The sequence below is a fragment of the Oryctolagus cuniculus genome, chromosome 7 (genome assembly GCF_964237555.1).
Source record: "Oryctolagus cuniculus chromosome 7, mOryCun1.1, whole genome shotgun sequence".
Lineage (NCBI taxonomy): Eukaryota > Metazoa > Chordata > Mammalia > Lagomorpha > Leporidae > Oryctolagus > Oryctolagus cuniculus.
The window spans coordinates 89,320,333-89,339,361 of record NC_091438.1 but is presented as its reverse complement, the minus strand read 5'-3'; the positions used below and the strand labels follow the sequence as shown (position 1 = coordinate 89,339,361).

The 19,029-nt window shown below is 42.0% G+C and overlaps 1 long non-coding RNA gene across 1 annotated transcript; it reads left to right on the top strand.

Annotated features, from left to right (window-relative positions):
• The first annotated feature begins 7,336 nt into the window (after window positions 1–7,336).
• On the top strand, window positions 7,337–12,012 carry LOC138850622 (uncharacterized). The gene is made up of 2 exons (XR_011390602.1): window positions 7,337–7,483; window positions 8,638–12,012. It is a non-coding gene; the product is annotated as an uncharacterized lncRNA (long non-coding RNA).
• The last annotated feature ends 7,017 nt before the right edge of the window (window positions 12,013–19,029 follow it).

Genomic DNA, 19,029 nt, shown 5'->3' with positions numbered 1-19,029 from the left:
GTAGCAATGCTTTGTCCGGGCTCCCTTCTTGGTGCAGTTCCATATGGAGAGGACAAAGACAGGCCTGGGTTTAAATCACAGGCCGCTTGCCCCCTCCTCTCCTCCTCATGCTGACATCCAAGGGCTGTGCATCACTCCTCTGGTGCATGAGCTGGGAGGAGACAGTTGACCCTGAACGGCTGCCAGCGAGGTGCACATGCTGAGCCCCATTTGTTTATAATTGCTCTTTCTAAGTTATGGGTGGAGATAAAGTAACTGAAATGGGACAAGCAGAGGTAAGAGATAACAATAATGTCTATTTCAATTTTTCCCTGCTCAGCAGAGGCCCCAGAGCATTAAAAAAGGAAAAGGCAGTTCTTTGACCTTTTGTTTTCTTCTGGATTTTTCCCTTTCTTTTTCGTCATGTTAAACATATCTTTTCTAACCTAACAATGAATCAGACCGTTGTCTCTCTAATGAGAACCTGATCTGCTGTTCTTCAACGTGAGTGTCATTCTCCTCCCGTCGTGGCTTTCTATGGGAGTGACCTCCAACTCATTGGTGATTTAAAACAAAAGCAAACTGAACAATTTCTTACCTTTTTAAGAAACGGGAACTGTCCAAGTAGCCACAGCAAGGAGGGATCACTGTTTTGATAGGGATACAAAGCACAGGAGGACTCGGGCTGTCAGAGTAGGATGTGAGCACTTTGTGGGAGGATTTTGGATCTTGCTATATTTGGTTTTGAGTAGCAGGCATCTCTATCTTTTTTTTCCCCCCACAGCTTTTACTAGGCTTAGAGAATGTAAAGGATTGCTCTACATTTCAGATCAGGTAAGTTTCTCCTTTATTATCAGTTCAGTGAAAAGGAGGGAAAAGCTGTGATCAATCTGCAGGTTCTTGAGTCTGAGAGTTCTTTTCCCTCACCTTCTATTTTCATCTTTATGGCTAGAAGAAGTGTGAGCTGGCCGGTGCTGCGGCTCACTAGGCTAATCCTCTGCCTGCGGCGCTGGCACCCCGAGTTCTAGTCCCGGTTGGGGCGCCGGATTCTGTCCCGGTTGCCCCTCTTCCAGGCCAGCTCTCTGCTGTGGCCCGGGAGTGCAGTGGAGGATGGCCCAAGTGCTTAGGCCCCTGCACCTGCATGGGAGACCAGGAGGAAGCACCTGGCTCCTGGCTTCGGATCAGTGCTGTGCACTGGCCATAGGGGCCACTTGGGGTTGAACCAACGGAAAAAGGAAGATCTTTCTCTCTATCTATCTCTTACTGTCTAACTCTGCCTGTCAAAAAAGAAGAAGAAGAATGAGCAACCTGCCTTTCCTTCCGGTAGCCTCTCCACCACCGCTTGCCCTGAATCCGCCACACTCTTATTCTTATTTGTGTCAGTTTCTCCAGGAAACTTCAGGGTACAGATCTCCCTTTTTCTACTACAGTCTGATCCTCTCAATGCTTACTTGTATGTCAGTGCACTCTCTGTTGCTGTATATGAATGCAGACTGAGTAATTTATAAAGAAGAAAAGTTTCTTTGGCTCATGGTTAGGAAGGCTACGGAATTTGGGCAGCTGCACATGGTGAGGGCCTTCTTCCTGGCAAGTGCAGAGTCCCAAGGTGGTGCAGGGCTCCACATAGTGAAACAGAGTGTCCTAGCTTAGGTTTCCCCTTTTCTTATAAAACCACAGTTCTGTTGAATTAGGACCCCACCCTCATGGTCTGTTTAACCTTAATTACTAATTACCTGCCAAAACTCCAGTTTCCAATTGTCAGTTTAAGTTTCCACCCTCCTACTACCCTTCACTGGAGATTAGATTTCAACATGAGTTTTGGTTGAGATTTTCAAACCATAGAACAACTTCCTCCAAACTCCTGTCATCCTTCCGATGGGACCACTGATTCATTCTTAGCAAAGTATCCAGTAGTCTCGATCTAACCTCTGAATGATCCTATCACGATTTCATGTGCATGGAATCTGTTTCTCCTCTGAGGACTCCTTTCCTTACATCCCTCTCCTGTGGTGGCCCTTGAAGTCTCCTCACGGCCTCTCCTGACCACTCTGCAGGTGGAACTGGGGCTCTTCCTCTCCTTGCTCCTGCCAGATCAGCAGCCTTTTTCCTCACTCTACGAGCAGCCCAAGTTGGAGCTCAGTATATCAGCTCTCCCTACACTGTTGCTATCTTCTGACCCCTGGCAGGTTCTCACTCTTTGATGACTTCCACTCCCAGGTCATTGGCATTCTCTCCAGTATTACCTCCACGTCATGATCCCATCAACGGTGATTGGAACAAGCAGAGTTGATTTTTCTGACACCTGGCTCTTGACTTCCTTGACCTTCTCTCTGCCAAGAATCTTTATGCTCACCATACAAAAGTATGAGGTCAAACTTCTTCTCTGAAGTCGAACCCTTAGAAGCTACATGTGAACATCATCACAGCATCTCCCCAGAATCTGAATTTCATGCCTCACCTTCTCTGAACACTTCCTCCTGTCTTTCAAGTCTGGCCTTCCTCCTTCCCCATCACGCCTCTAATCTACTAGGATGATTGTTTTGCACTTTCCTTACCAAACCACTGTCCTCCCTGGCTTCCTTTCACAGCTTGAATTCCTTTTGAACTTATTATACTCACACCTCGTCAAGCCTCTCAGCCCTTGACTATCTCTGGCTTTGTTGCATTCATTGAGGAAAACACAACCTCCATTCTACCCAGCCCTTTGCCTACTTGATAACTACATCCACACAACTATATAAAATTAGAAATAAACACAAAATTACACAGAAATGTTTCACTCCAAATTCATAGCCAAGAATATCAAATGGGCTTTTATTGTTGATGAGTAATGATGCAATATTTTCTCTCTCCAATTTTTCTGGGTGACTCACACGTTCTCTTTTCATGATAAATCTCATACCAGACACTTGGACAGTTTATAAACATGTTATACTCTTTACGGCTGTCTTGATAGCTCCACCATCTCATAGCTCTGTGATCTTGGGCAAATATGTTCACTTCTCCATACCTCAATGCCCTGATCTGTAAGATGAATATATTATATCTATACCATTGGATGTTTGTGAGGATTAAATGAAAAAATATCTATAAAGTCTTCAACATACTACAGAACACATATTTGGTACTGAAAAAATATTAGATCATATTATTTATTACTACATTTAATTTTGGGGTCAGGAATTCCCTTTCCCCTCTTCTATAAATTTTCAGTCACATTTAAACACCAGGACATGAATTTTCCTTTTTGAAGAGTTCATCATGCCATCTTCAGCACTTCTATAGATCTCCTAGGATGCTCTTCTGTAGTGGTCAGTACATGACATTATGGCAGTTCCTTACACTCCCGGCTCCTCAGCTGTAGTTTCTCTTCCTTGGAGACTATTCACATGACCTCTTTAAATCTGTCTCTGGATGTTCTAGCTTAACACCTGGAAAAAAAAAAGATATGTGCTGGTTGTGTGAATATTAGAGTTACTTAATATTTTTAGTAAAATATTCAACCTCTCCTATGTCTGGATACATTGCTTAAAATTATTCTCAAGTAACAAAATTGCTTTTTGTGAAGAATTCTTTGAAAACAAAGATCAACCTCTCTCTCTATAAAAACTGCATCTGATTCGTGCAGTTGAATTGATATTGTTCCTAGATCATGTAGCCCATGATCAGTGCTGAGCCTGGACCCAGGGCCCCATTACACATCAATGTACTCTATCACAAAGCTCTGTCAGACCAACCTTAGGACTGTGTGTGACCTGCATGTCAGAGCTGAGGTATTTCCATGGTTTACTCTGCCGTGGGTTTGACACACAAATGGATGCTTTCCTATGTAAACGACTTCAGATGTCTATGTGAGCTGCATGCAATTCTCTTCTCTCTAGGAATTTTATTGTTCGTTCTTTGAAAAACTCTCCTTCAAAGTTGTCCAGGATCATAAGGAAAATTAAAGGCTTGTTTTGGGACTGGCTGAGAAAGGACTATCTAGCTGCTATTCTTTTGGATGCATTTGTCCTATAAATGTTTGTCTTTACTTCTTTGTGACGATTATAGAACAGATCTAAGTATATATAGAAGGTGTATTAGCATATGTTACTGTATGCATCTTACCTTTGCAGTGTGAAAAAGGAGGACTAGACTACTTGCCCTTGTATAAAAGTAAGATCTCCCCAGGTCTGGGGGAAGTTGTTCCAGACCTTTAACATGCTTTCCCTTGTTGCTTTGAATTCTCATCACTTGAGGCTTGACTCCTGTAAGAAAGAACTACTATTTCAAATTTATGTTTGGATCTATCACTTTTTTAAGGGAAGGTGGGAGAACAATGAACAAACTGTCTGTAGATGTTGTCACCACTTATAAACACTTTTGCTGAGGGCATTACAAGGTGCGAAGAACTGTCAGCCAAAAGAAGATCTATTGGTTCTCTGGGTTTCCAGCATCTGGGAAAAAACTGAATAGCCAGTGGAAACCTCACACCATGCAAAATCGTGTTCAATTTTTCATAGTTCATTCCCTTGCTCATTGAGAATGGAGAACCACTATAGGGCCTCCCTTTCCCTTCCCATTCCTGCACATACCCAGCCTGATGGATCATCTAAAACTCTCTGAAGAATTACACAAAGAAATGTTATACGTGTAAAAATTCTAGAAGCGAACCAAAGGAATACCTGCATTCAATTTGCAACTTAAATGTCCCGGCAAGGCTCTGCATAGGAGGATGTCTGCACGTAAGTTTTAAGAAACCATCTTGTCCTTATGGTAGACTAATTAATGAGTAATGGCTGACAAAGATCAAGAAGCTCTTTAACAAGGCAGCCCTCCTTTGTTCCTTGTAAACTTGTAAAATTCTCTTCTGCTTTAAAACTGCAGTTTGTGTACAAGGAACTACAGGAAGACCAAAAGACTACTGATAGAGGACAACGGAAACCAAGAATGCATAGCCCATACTTCAGGCCAATCATCATTCCATTAGGAAGGAGAATATTATTAGTAATCTCTTTGATTTGCTTACTGATTTTTAAGTGCCCACTCCTGTGTTGAACACTTAAATACACATGTCTATCTCATTCACTGCATCTAAGAACTCTGTAAAGTTGCTCTGTTAGTAACCTTTCCAGAAGCAGAAAATGAAGCTCACAGAAGTTAGGTCACTTGCTACTGTCACTTAGAAGGTAAGGAAGTGTGATGTTGACCCATAGCCTGCATTTGCAGTGTTTTTCTCTGTTCCTACTTCCTAAATCTACAGACATGATTCTCTCTTTGCACTTCTCAAATTTATAGATGACAAATCTGCTCCCAGGACTACAGATCAGATGTGCTTGGTGGCCAGGAAACAGGCTGGGAAAGTTCAAACAGCAGGTATGTTCATGACTATAGTGACCTTTAAAGTCAAGGAGGCATTTGTACTGAAGACACACACACTACATGCTGACCCCAAGCGCAGTAATGTGCTCAACTCTGGATAAGAACAAAGTGGTTGGGGGGGTGGAGAAGCTTGCATCGGTCTATTCTTATCCTCAATCTTCTGCAAAACAGCAGAGAATTCAGCTCTCCTCTCATCTCCAGCCACCCCAAATAGGTTTTTGGATCACTGAAGTCCTAAGTATTATTTTGGGTAAAGGGACTACCTGCTTAATTTGCCCTAAAGTAGTTATACTCACAGTTTTGGTGTATTCTTTTTAAAAATATAATTTAAAAAAAAATTACACATATTAATATTATATAAATAACATAAATACTTTATATAATATAATATATAATATTGTGTATATATATATATATTTGAGAGGCAGAAAGTGCAAGCAAACAAGCATACTTCCATTTGCTGGTTTACTTTCCAAATATCAGCAATATCCCCTGGCTGGGGTGGAAGCCAGGAGCCAATCCAAGAATTCAATCCATGTGTCCCAAGTGTGGTGGCAGGAACCTAATTCCTTGAACCTTCACTGCTGTCTTCCATGATCTGTGTTAGCAAGAATCTGGGACGAGAAGCCACATTCAGGTACTCCAATGGGATATGCGGGGGCGTCTTAATCAACTTCTTCACCCCTAGGCTAAACACCTGCCCCTTATGTATTCTTAATAGCACTCATTAGCCCTCTCAAAAGTGTCCTGGTTTGGATAGTAAGTCATATAATTGCCATAAGTACTGGTCCTTTTTATCAGTGCAGGAAAATGGGAAGATTAAATTGGCCAAAGTATGTTTACTGGTAATGAGATTTTCCCACACAGTTATCTGGTCCATGGAAAACCATTTGGAAAGAGAACAAGGAAGAATGGTAGAGAAACTGTAGTCATTCGTAGAGCACAAGGAGTCAAGAGAAGTCCACGTGGCTGGGTGCTCTTGCATCCCCTTGATAGGTTTTCCCCCTGGGGATTAAGTGTGGGGGCTGAGGGGAATTGCAGACATTTTGGTTTTCAAAGCTCTGTGGGGGAAGAGTTATTTCCTAGGGTGGAATCTTTTGATAAATGAAGTTCAAAGCACAGTTTCTGATGAAACAGTAAGGCCTCAAAATTGATGCCAAACCCCTTTTTGGATTTGAAACTTTGGCAGCATCTGTGCTCTGAGAGACACGCAGGCGACTCGACATTCCACCCTTCCCCACGGCAGCTGACGCTGCAGCTGGGACCACTCGGTCTGCTGTGGCCTCTTGTGCTGGGTGCCCGTGTCAGATGCAAACAGTTGTGGGCTGACACCTTACTCCTTCCTTCCCTTCCCGGCTGGGCTCTCCACCCCAAGTTCTTCATCACACTCCCAGCCAGCTTGACAGGGGTGAACAACTCATTTTCAACTCACATTTGAAAGTGACTAAATGAACAAAAACTCAGTTTAGTTTATGAAATGCAAACATCGTTATAGAAGTGCCTAAATGCCACCTTTAAGGGATATCAGGATTCTATTTGCAGTCTGGGCGAGTCTCTTGAACTGTAACTAAGTCACCTCTGTGACTGTTTTAATGTGTTTTTGTAAAGCCTGGCAACATTATATAAATAAAACGTCTTCTGATTTTCATCTCTGCTCAGCTGCGTTGCAGAGGGGTAATCGGACCCCACTGCAAGCGCTATGGAAAACCACAGCTTAGCTGACAAATTAGTGGTATTTGGTGCTAATATTACTAATTCAACATTTGGAAGGGTTGCTCACTGGGGAAAAATAACATGTTCTGTAAGTCACAGGAGAAACTAGGGAGATAGTTAATGGGTGTGGACTCGGCTGCACATGTTGTTCACAGGACTCTTGGAACGACTGCTGACTTCCTGCCAATAGACGTGGAAGCAATTGTCAACAAGATTTATTGTTACTTTCACATTTACACAGTGAGAGGAAAGGTTGAAAGCGTTCTGTGAAGTTCAGTACTGACTTCCACTGAGCCATGGCAACGCTCCCTGATTATCGCTAATGTGTGCTACAGAAAGAATTTTGCATCATTTGAGGCCTCCGAGTCATTCTTGTTGTCAGGAGCAAATTCCTCCACCATCCTCGGTAATTTCTCCAAAGATTATGGAGGTGAGTGTGTGTCGTTTTTCGCCCCCCTACCTTGAAACGGTTGTTTTGCACGTGGTGAAATAGAGTTCTTTAGCAATAGGATTAGGATTCGTATTTCAAGAGTGACCAGCTCCCCCCAGGCCATGGAACTAACAAGAAACCCAACTGGACAAAGAGAAGGGAGGTTTTAGTTTTGAGAGGAAAGATTTTGCTTGTCAGTTAAGAAGATGAAAGTGAAGGAAAGTGCTTGGTCAAAGAACATTCAAGAGTTTCTGTCTATAGTGGCACCTGTTTTGCGTTTCAACTCCTGCTGGGATAGGTGGTTTGTAGAAACTTATCCGAGGGGCTTCCCTCTCTCTTTCTTCGAAAGGCTTCTTTGCTCTACAGGAGTAAAATTAAGGCAATGAGATTGTCATTTCCTACAGTTTGGATACATTTTCTTAAGATCAAGGAGGAAACATGCAAGTGTCAGGGAATCAGTCAGCAGAGTGTAGGCTTCTCAAACCAGCCATAAAATTCAACTCCCCACACCCCACTGCCACACACAGAAGATTATCTCTTCCTTGAATTTCAGGATGGCATTTCCAGGCACAAGAAGCACCTGTTGGTAGAATTTCTCCCTGTAATGAAGGCCATCTGGATAGGAGACAAAAGTAGGGTGTGAGAACTCCGTTAGAGAGAGAAAGAGAGAGAGAGCCCTGAGTACTGATTGAGGCACCAACTGCTCTGAGAACTCTTAACAACTGCGGGGGAACAAATACATTGGACAAGGAGTCATTTATCTAAGCAGTATTTACACAGGCAGCAGGCATCTGAAAAGGAATGGATTTGGATTAGGAAACCATTTCCCTCCCCCACCTCCCCATACACAAAATAGGCATGATGCAGGAAATTCAAAACCTCCTGGCATTCCCTCTTGTCATTTGAACATTTACCATGGTGCTTGTTTTCATACCATTGAGTGATTATCCCTTGATTACTTTTTAGAGAAGGAAGAGAAGAGATATAAAGGGACCTATAATTTTAAATGCCACACTTCAAAATTGAGATAACAGTGGGGCTGGCACTGTATTGATGAGTAACGCTCGTAATGGTAGATGTCAGCACAGAACATAGAACTTGTTGTACTCAATCAATGAAGTTGTCTGTTCAGCTTTGTGTTTTGTATATTACAGTGGCACTGAGAAGTATTTCCTGGGAGGCCACGCTGCCTTTACATGATCTGAACTCTGAAATGATGTGTGAAACTGAGGATTAATCATCAAGGATTTGTGAATACCTTTGTCCTTTGTATATTTTTGTCTTTAAGAATTCAATATTTTTACTAGAAGATATTAATGCTACCAACGTTGATTAAGTACCACTGTGTGTCTTGCACATTGTTCTAGTTACTACGACCCAGTGGTAAAGAGAATGCATACACATCCTTCCCTTCCTTGGGCCTATTTTCCAAAGGAAATAGCATCCTAACAAAAATCTTAAAACATGCTGAATGGGCTATGGAGGGAGCAAAGCAGGGAAGGAGCCATTTTGGGTGCGGGGAGAGGGAGGTAACAGTCTAAGGTGGGTCCTCAGACAAGGCCTCCTTGAAAAGATGGCATTTGAGTAGAGTCCTATAGAGAGTGATGAGTGAACCATGTGGACTCTGGAAGAATGTTCCAAGCAAAGGAATTAGGAAATACAAAGGCCCTCGTGAAGCAGTGAACCTGGTGTTTAAAGAACAGCAAGGAGGTTGGGTTGCTGTGGAGAGAGAGTTGGGATGGGGGGACTGAAGATTATGGTAGAGATAATGGGATTGATTGGGTAGAGCTTTGTTAACTGATTTAAGAATGTTGGCTTTGGGGCTGGTGGTGTGGCATAGTGGGTTAAGCTGCTGCCTTCTGTGTCAGCATCCCACATAGGTGCCAGTTTGAGTCCTGGCTGTTCCACTTCCAATCCAGCTCTCTGCTAATGGATTGGGATAGCAGTGGAGGATGGTCCAAGTGCTTGGGCCCCTGCACCCACATGGGAAACCTGGAAGAAGTTCCTGGCTTCTGGCTCTGGCTTGGCACAGCCGTGGCTGTTGTGGCTATGTTGGGAAGTGAACCAGCAGATGGAGTATCTCTTTCTCTGTAAGTCTGTCTTTCAAATAAATGAAATAAATCTTAAAAAAAAAGAGGATGTAGATTTTTGTTCTCTGAGGGATATGGGAAGTCACAGAAAAGTTTTAAGAAAATAATTTATTTAAAACAATTCATTTTCTGTATTGTGAAAATTCCATATGGAGGTAAGATTGGAAATAGAACAGCCAATTAGGAGACTACCGAAATAATACAGGCTAGAGACAATGATGACTTAGACTAGAATATTGACAGTGGAGGTGAAAAGTGACTGGATTCAAAGAACATTTTATAAGTAAGGGTGAACAAGATTTGCTGATTTGCTGAATTGTCTTGAAATTGTCTTTTCATATGAGCTTATTGGACTAGATACACACATTTGTTGGAGAAGTCCAATTTCATCTAAGTTACAGTTTTCTTGGTTTTTAAACATTTGTCATATTTTCACCAGTCTTTCTAGAATATTGTTCTCTAGAGTACTGTTCTCTAGAGTAGTCTTCTGTCCTCATAGTGATTCTGCTTACCCTCTAGACCTACTCCAATTGCAGAGTGTTGGCATTTAGGTGAGTTTTAGTGTTCCAGGTAAGCTATATAATGCCTCAGTATGCAAATCATTGTCACATTTATCCAGAAAAGTGTATTACTCTTCCACGCTTCTTGTCCCTGTTTCTTCCTCACTACAATGGCGTAAATATTGTATTTAAACATAATACTAATCAATCAATCCTGGTAATAAATGTACTATATTTACTTAATGGATAATGTGGCTACTTCTGTTCAGCAGGCCTCTTTCAGTAATTCCAATGGCAGTAATTTTAAATAATATTTAACGAGCCTTATTTCTAGCAAGGGACTATTTTGAGCATATTGTATTTATTTTCTTCTTTAATCTTCACAGCTTTTCTCTGAAATAGGCATAAATGAGGAAACTGCATTTAAGAGATTAAATACCTTCCTTAAGGTGGTCTAGCTTTGCAAGTTTCAGCTAAGGGTCTACAACCAATTCTGTATCTACTACTTTATGGTCCTCACGTTTTAATATCATGTCCCTGGTGGGATGGGTCATTTTATGTGTCAAGTTGGAGGGTGATTTTCATGAGGATGACATTTAAGTCATTAAACTTAGAGTAAGCAGGCCACTTTCCATGATGTGGGAAGAAGGCCTCATCTAATGAATTGAAGGCTTGAATACAACAAGTAAGACCTTGCAGGCAAGAGACTTTTCAGCTCATTACCCCTGCACCTTATCAGCACCATGTACACTTCCAGGTCTCCACGTGGTGGCCCACATTGCTGATTTTGGAATACCAGCCTCCATAGTCACATGAGCCAGGTGTGCACACCAACTCTGTTTGTAGATAAATACAGTGAACCCAAGAACACATGTACAAACATAAACACACACCCAATTGGTGTTGTTCTCTGGAGAACCCTAAAACATTTGGAGTTGGTTTAAAACTTTGTTTTTTAAAATTTTTAATATTTATTTTAACTTTATCTGAAAAGGAGAAAGGCATGGTGGAGGGAAGGAGTGTGTGCATGTGTGTGTTGTGTGTGTGTGTGAGAGAGAGACCTTCCATCCACTGATTCACTCCAAAAAATGCTTGTAATAGCCAGAACTGGGCCAGGCTGAAGCTAGAAGCTTTAAACTATCCATGTATGTCTTCCATGAGGGTGGAAGACATACCATCCAAAGTACCTGAGCCACCATCTGTTGCTTCCCTGGGAGTGCATTAAGAAGATGCTGGTACCAGGGTGGGAGCCCATGGCTTGGGATAACAGCGGCAGAATCTACGCACCAGTGCTGGAACGCGAGGTGAGCCGAACCTCAATAGCTGGAGACACCAGCAGGAAAGCAGAAGGAGGAGCCTAGAGGGAATGAGGCTTGAAGCCCCGTGAGGGAAAGTTCACCAGGCTAACTAGAGGAGAGAGGAAAAAAAAAAAGAGACCAGTACAAACATGAGTTTCTATCTCTCTGCCCACCTCTCTAAGGTGAGCAAGACAAAGAGCAGGCGCCATTTTGATCATATGTAAAAGCTGCACGAACTCAGGGCTGCACCTGCCCACAGCAAAGCAGAAAAACCCGACTCTGGGGGTGTGTGTGAGTGAAATAACAGGAGATTAGGACCTAGTGAATATGTGGAGCTAATGAACTGAGACTGTGAAAAAAGAGACAGTGGGTGAGAGAACTCACAGAGTTCACATGAGTACTCTCCAGAGATGCTACAATTTGGTAACCTTGGCAACCCAGTAAGCGTCTGCAGGAGAATTTGAGCCCACACTGAGGGCAGAACAGATTCACTGTGTGGTCCTTGGAAAAGAGCAGGTGAATGTTATACCCACAGGAGCCAGAGATCTGAAGCTGACTACCTTCAATTCCACTCAGCTGTGTGGAATTACTTCCCTTCTGAATCAAAAAAAAAAAAAAAAAAAAAGAAAGAAAGAAAGAAAGATTTACCACACCTAACCTGGGAGTGTCACCTTTGGCACACCCTTAACCCTGAGGAACCAAACAGAGCTCTCTGGCCACACCCATCTCAAGCCTCTAAGGCTCCATCAAAAGCAGACAGCCCACTTAATACAGTCATAGTATAAAGAGAAAAAAAAAAACAAACAAAAACCACAGCGAGGGAAGAAGAATCCAAGGAATACCTCCACAATGCCAAGCAACAAATGCAGAAACCGAGGAAACAAGAACAAGGAAGACATTATGATGCCCCTGAATGACTAAGACACCCCAAGCCAAGATTATGAAGATGATGAGGTGGAAGAAATGCAAGATACAGATTTCAAAAAATTTATAAGAACATTTAGAAGTTTTCAAAAACAAATGCTTGAGCTACATAAATCCTTATTGGACAGGATAGAAATTCTGTCTCATGAAAATGAAATCTTAAGGAGGAATCAAAATGAAACACAGAAACTAGTAGAACAGGAAAGTGTGATAGTGAAGAGAAATCAAAATGAAATGAAGAACTCAATAGATCAAATGAAAAACATATTAGAGAGCCTTAAAAACAGGGTCAGTGAAGCAGAAGAGAGAATATTGGACTTAGAAGACAGAACACAGGAAAGTATACAGTCAAATCAAAGAGAAGAAGAGGAAATTTTGGAACCAGGAGCAGGGAAGCTGTGACTCTAACCAGGGACTACTCTATGGGATGTAAGCATCCCAAGGATTGTTTTAACTACTGTGCCAAATGCCCATTCCAAGTTTTAAAAATTTTGAGTAAGACATACCTTCTCAAGCATAGTCATGACCAAAAGTTAATTTTAACAGTATTTAAGTCTAAAGGCACATAGTCAGGAAAATGCTGGGATGTAGGATTTCTGCTCTGCCTTCTCTCCATCACTCCTGTCTCTTGTGTTAATTTAAGCCCAACTGATCAAGCTCTCACACCAAGTGCCTCCTTTCTGACGAAGACAACCCAGCAGACCACCACTACATTAATTAAAAGCAAGCATTTCATTCTCTTTTTTTTCTGTTTAATAACTTTTATGGGTTTCCTTTTTCTATAAGTAGTTAGAATACAACTTTTTTGAAGGATAATCAAAGCATAATTAATTCAATATTCTGAGTGTTGTGCAATTACTATGTAAATAAAATTTTAAATATTTTAAATACTATATAAGCTAACAAATTTCTCTTGAATATGGTTTTAGACTAAAAAAAACTAAAACCAAACCAAACCCTAGTTCTCAAGAGAAATAATCCTTCTATATACAGGCACCTGTGTGAGGTTTCCTGGATCTTTGTTGCATTCCCCTCACTACTAAAACAAAGCAAAGCAAAGCAAAACAAAACAATACTCCTAGACTAGTTACTAGTTTTTCAAGGCAGATTTTTTTTGGAAGACTTATGTATTTATCTGAAAGACAGAATTACTTACACACACACACAAACACACACACAGATCCAGAGAGAGAGAGAGAATCTTCCATTTGATGGTTCACTCCTCAAATGGCAGCAGTGGCTGGGGCTGGGGCTGGACCAGGCCAAAGTCAGTAGCTTGGAGCTTCATCTGGGTGGCAGGTGCCCAAGTACCCAGGCCATCTTCTGCGGCTTTCCCCAATGCATTAACGGGGAGTTGGATGAGAAGTGGAGCAGCCAGGACTTGAACTGGTGCTTATATGGGTTGCTGGTGTTGTAGATGGAGGCTTAACGCACTATGCCACAACAGCCCCCAAATGTCCTTTTGAGGTGACTAGTACTAGATATTTTCAATAGAGATCAGAAGCAAATATTGGAATAATAGAAATCCGGAGAGAGAGCGAGTAGGAGAAAATGGTAAGATTCTGTATTTAGAAATATTCTATTCTAATGACTATTATTTTTCTTGCCACTCCACAAAGATTTAAAAAAGCCAGGTTTATCACTTTCAGGTTAGTTCATTTTAAAAATACAGACATTTGGGCCGGCGCTGTGGCTCACTAGGCTATTCCTCCGCCTAGGGGCGCCGGCACACCGGGTTCTAGTCCCAGTCGGGGCGCCGGATTGTGTCCCGGTTGCCCCTCTTCCAGGCCAGCCCTCTGCTGTGGCCAGGGAGTGCAGTGGAGGATGGCCCAGGTGCTTGGGCCCTGCACCCCATGGGAGACCAGGAAAAGCACCTGGCTCCTGGCTCCTGCCATCGGATCAGCGCGTTGCGCCGGCCGCAGCGGCCATTGGAGGGTGAACCAACGGCAAAGGAAGACCTTTCTCTCTGTCTCTCTATCTCACTGTCTACTCTGCCTGTCAAAAAAAAAAAAAAAAAAAAGGGCAAAAAATACAGACATTTGGCACAGTGAGTAAGATGCCCGCAGGCATGCCTGAATCCCATTTGGAGTGTCTGGAAAGGCAGCAAATGATGAATGGTTTAAACTGCGATCCTGCCACCCATGCAGGAGACCCAAATTTGGTTCTGTGTTCCTGGCTTCCTCCTGGCCTTGTCCGGTAGCTGTGGGCACTTGAGGAACGAACCAGTGGATGGGAGAGCTCTGCCTCTGTCTCTTTCTCTCTGACTCTGCCTTCCAGATAAAATGGAAAAATAAAAATTAAAAAATATAGCCGAGGAGCCGGCATTGGGGCGTAGTGAATGAAACTGCCACCTGCGATGCTGGCCTCCCATTTGGGCCTTGATTCCTGTCCTGGCTGCTCTACTTCCAGTCAAGCTTCCTGTTGCTTGCCTAGCAGAAGCAGTGGATGAAGGCCCAAGTACCTGGGGCCCCGGCATCCATTTGGGAGACCTGGATGAAGCTCCTGGTTCCTGGCTCTGGCTCGACCCAGCCCCAGCTTTTGTGGCCATCTGGGGAATGAACCAGCAGATAGAAAATCTTTTTCTCTTCTCTCCCTCTATCTCTAGACCTCTGACCTTCAAAATACATAAATAAATCTTCAAAAAAAAAAAAAAAAGAAAAGAAAAGAAACCAACTACCAACTCCTTAAAAACAAATTCAGCAAAGTCAATGAATAAATTAAACTTAATTTTATCTACCAAATTTATAATGAATAAATATGATTAATGACAACAAACAAGTAAAACAAATATTACTGTCTTGAGGTTAATGATACATTATATTGTTTAAGAAATCAGAATGTCATAAAAGAATTGTCACAGAAACATGCTAATTAGATTTTAGTTTCATAATGACAAGATGTAGATTAAAGTGAATGGAAAAGGACTTTGAACCCAAGTTAGCTATTAATTATGTCATGTCTGACTTGAGGTATCAGACTGGTGTACAGTATCCAGCCCTCCCTTTTATTCTTATAACGAGATGTCAAAGGCCAGTTCACTGTTTTGCACTCTCAGTATTTTTGTCAAATCTACATTTCAATCTCTCAAATTTACTGTTCTTAGAACTGATGAAACCTGGTTTCAATTAACTAAAAATGTTGGATCTTATTTTTAACTTAAAATTTTTATTAGTTGATTTTATTTAGTTGAGAGGAGCAGAGAGAGAAAGGAGAGAGAGAGAGGAGAGAGAGAAGGAGAGAGATTTTTAGAGCTCCCATTCCTTTCTCCAAATTTCTCAAATGTTTGTAACTGCCAGGGCTGTGCTAGTCCAAAGCTAAACCTGAACTCAGTCTGGGTCTCCCCATAGATAGAAGTAGCCCAAATCCTTGAACCATTACCTGTTGCCTCCCAGTGGGTATATTAGCAGGAACCTGGGATCAGAAGTGGAACCGAGACTCAAACCTACACACTCCAATATGTGACCTAGGCATTCTAGAAAGTATCTTAAGTGCTAGGCCAAATGCCTGTCCCAGTCCTACCCAATCCTATTAGTTACAGAAGAGCCCTGGTCTGCTATGTAAGTCAGAGTAAGATGCAGAAGAGTGAGCAAGGAATCTGTAAGCAAATGACTTGGGTGTGTTCCTCTACTTTGTAACTTATCCATAACTTACTACTGGTTTAACCTCTGTCAACCTGCCATAACCTCCTTTGCACAGGTAAGGGCTGCTGGGATAATTAGATAAGATTATTTGTGTTGGGATAAAGTGGAAAGCAAATGGAAATGACTGAAGACTAATTTACCTTGTAAAATTGTGGGCACTCCAATAAACTAAGGTTAGCAAACCAGAGGCTGGAGGCCAAATCTGACACTTGGCCCAAGTTTATAAATAAGTTTTATTGGAACATAGCCACATCCTTTAATTTATGTATTGTCTATTACTGCTTTCACTGTGTAAAGACAGAGTTGGGTAGTTGGGATAGAGATTTTTTTGGTCTGAAAGCCTAAATACTTACTATTTGATTTTTATTTATTAATACAAAGAGAATAGATTTTGTGTAGTTCATAGATACAATTTGGAGAATATAATAATACTTCCCCCCTTACTTCCTTTTTTGTTTTTTAATTTTGTGATAACATATTTTTAATTTACTTTATAATCACAGGCTTAATGCTCCACTAAATAAGGAGTTCAACAAGTAAAAGGTAGAAAGACCACTGTTCCCCCGGAAGATGGATAAGGTCTAAAAGCAATAATCAAATCCCAAGCTGTCAATTTCACTCATATACGTTAAATCTGTTTTGTACTGTTTATATTAGCTATCATAAATCACAGAAATGTGATATTTGTCTTTTTGGGTTTGGCTTATTTCACTAGGCATAGTGGTCTTTTTTTTTTTAAGATTTATTTATTTGAAAGGCAGAATTACAGAAAGGCAGAGGCAGAGTGAGAGAGAGAGAGGTCTTCCATCCACTGGTTCACTCCCCAAATGGCTGCAACAGCCTGAGCTGGGCTGATCCAAAACCAGGAGCCAGGAGCTTCTTCTGGGTCTCCCATGTGAGTGTAGGGGCCTAAAGACTTGGGCCATCCTCCACTGCTATCCCAGGACACAGCAGAGAGCTGGATTGGAAGTGGAGCAGCTGGGAATCAACTGGTGCCCATAAGGGATGCCGGCACTGTAGGCGGCAGCTATACCTATGCCACAGAAACAGCCCCCTTTAGGAACTCTTAAGACATTTATATTTGTTTGGTGGTATCCCACAGATCATCAATACCATTGTCAGTTTTACTAATTATTTTCTTCTTTTTTTTCTGAAGGAGATGTTTCAAAAGACTTGTCTTGTAGCTCAGGTATTTTTTCTTCTGCCTCACTGAGTGTATTGGTAAGGCTTCCCACTGTATGTATTTGACATACTAAATTCATTGCTAATATTTTGGTTTGATTTTCTTTAATATCTCCTTCTCAGTGCAGACTTTTTCATCTGTGTCATATATGGATTTCCTTATTTTGTGTGTGTATTTGTGTATGTGTGTGTGTTATAGTAACATTACAATCATTGCTTTGAATTCCTTTTCAGGCATTTTTCCAGTCTCTTCATCTTCACAGTCCAATATTAATGTATTACTGTGTTCCTTTTGGGGAGTCATACCGTATTCCTGGTTCATATTTCTTATATTTGTATGTTTGATTTATACATCTGGGGAATCACTTGCTGGTATTTCCTCTGCAGACTTTGTTCTTGGAAATGTCCCTCTGTGGCTTGGTGGAATGCCTGAGGCTCATGGAGGGTGTTCAGTGGTTTGTGCTGGGTGGGGCTAGGGAGCTCTGGTCAGTGTTTGTGGGTGGAGTGAGTGTCCAGACACACCCAGTTGGGCATGGTAGGTCCCCTCTGGCTATTGATAGTAGGAAAAAGGGGATGATCAAGCTGGGTGGCATGTATATAGTCTCAGCTCTTCTCTGTACCAAGGTGAACCAACTGACTCACTTGTCTAGAATGAACTCACAGTGCCTGTGCACCCTGCCAGCTCAGGCACATGAATCACATTTAGCACCTACGCACTCCCTAGGGTCAGTGTGGAGCCCTCCCCGAGGTCCCTCCCCAGCACTCAGGGAGATCTGAGCTTTGGAGTCAGCGTGGGCTGGTGCCCGTAGACTCTACCACACTTCGGTCCCTTCTCAGTTTCACAGCTTATGCAGAACTCGCACAGCCACAGGACTCTCACAGTACAGGGTGCAGGGGTCTGTTTTCTGCCCTGTGAGCTGCCCCATCCCTGGAGCAAGCCATCCAACAGGTTGGTTGGAGCTCTGCTGAGCAAGCTGAATCAGACACTTTGGTGGGGAGAGGGGAGGAAAGGAACATGACCTCTTTTTACAGACTGAAGTGGACTAAGTGGACACCCTGCCTCCTGCGACCTCTCCAAGCCCCAGGCAAAGTCAGTGGGGGACCCTGGAGTTCTTCCTCAGGCGAAATCATGTGTGGTGTGTGTGGCCACTGCAGCCTCCTCCACCTTGTTCTGGGAAGATAGTGTTTCTCCACCAGCTGCTGGGGGCAGGAGTTGCTGGTAACGTGTTCCCAGTTGCTGTGTTTGGATGCTGTCCTCACTGCTCCATGGAGTCTCTGCTCTATTATGTCAATTTTCCATTGAAAATTTTTCTGTGACTGTCTTCTGGGCATAGGGTCCTTCTTTTATTTTTCTGCTAACTTTTTGTCTGTAAAATCAATATGTTTTCTCCCTATACAGCTATATTGGATCTCACCTTCTTGATTGTTCATTGTAAAGGGTTGCCAACCTTTCTTAAAATCAATATGAAGATTACCATTAATAAATGGCATTCCATTTCCAGATCATTTGCATATTTCATAGAAGTTGGGAATAGAAATTTGTACTTGAGAGAAATTCTGGCCCTATTTTTATAAAAATTTCAGAGAAGTTAAAACAATAACAACCAATAACAAATTAAGAGCTCTTATTCCCAAACTTTAGGGCAGATTTGAACATGAATGTTGCTAGAGGAAAAGGAACTCCAAACACATTAAGTTTGGAGCTTGCTGTTAAATTTGGCACCACCAATTTTTAAGTAGTTCAAAATGGTTTCTTACATAAGGATATAGATGCATCTCTTTGCCTGAGTATTATTTTTTTCACAAAGTCAAGAGGAAAGGAATATTTTCACAGTGATTTCACTATTTGGAGACTTAAAAAAAATAGGCAGAGGAGCATAAGGGTCTGTGCCACACTTCATGAGATTTAAT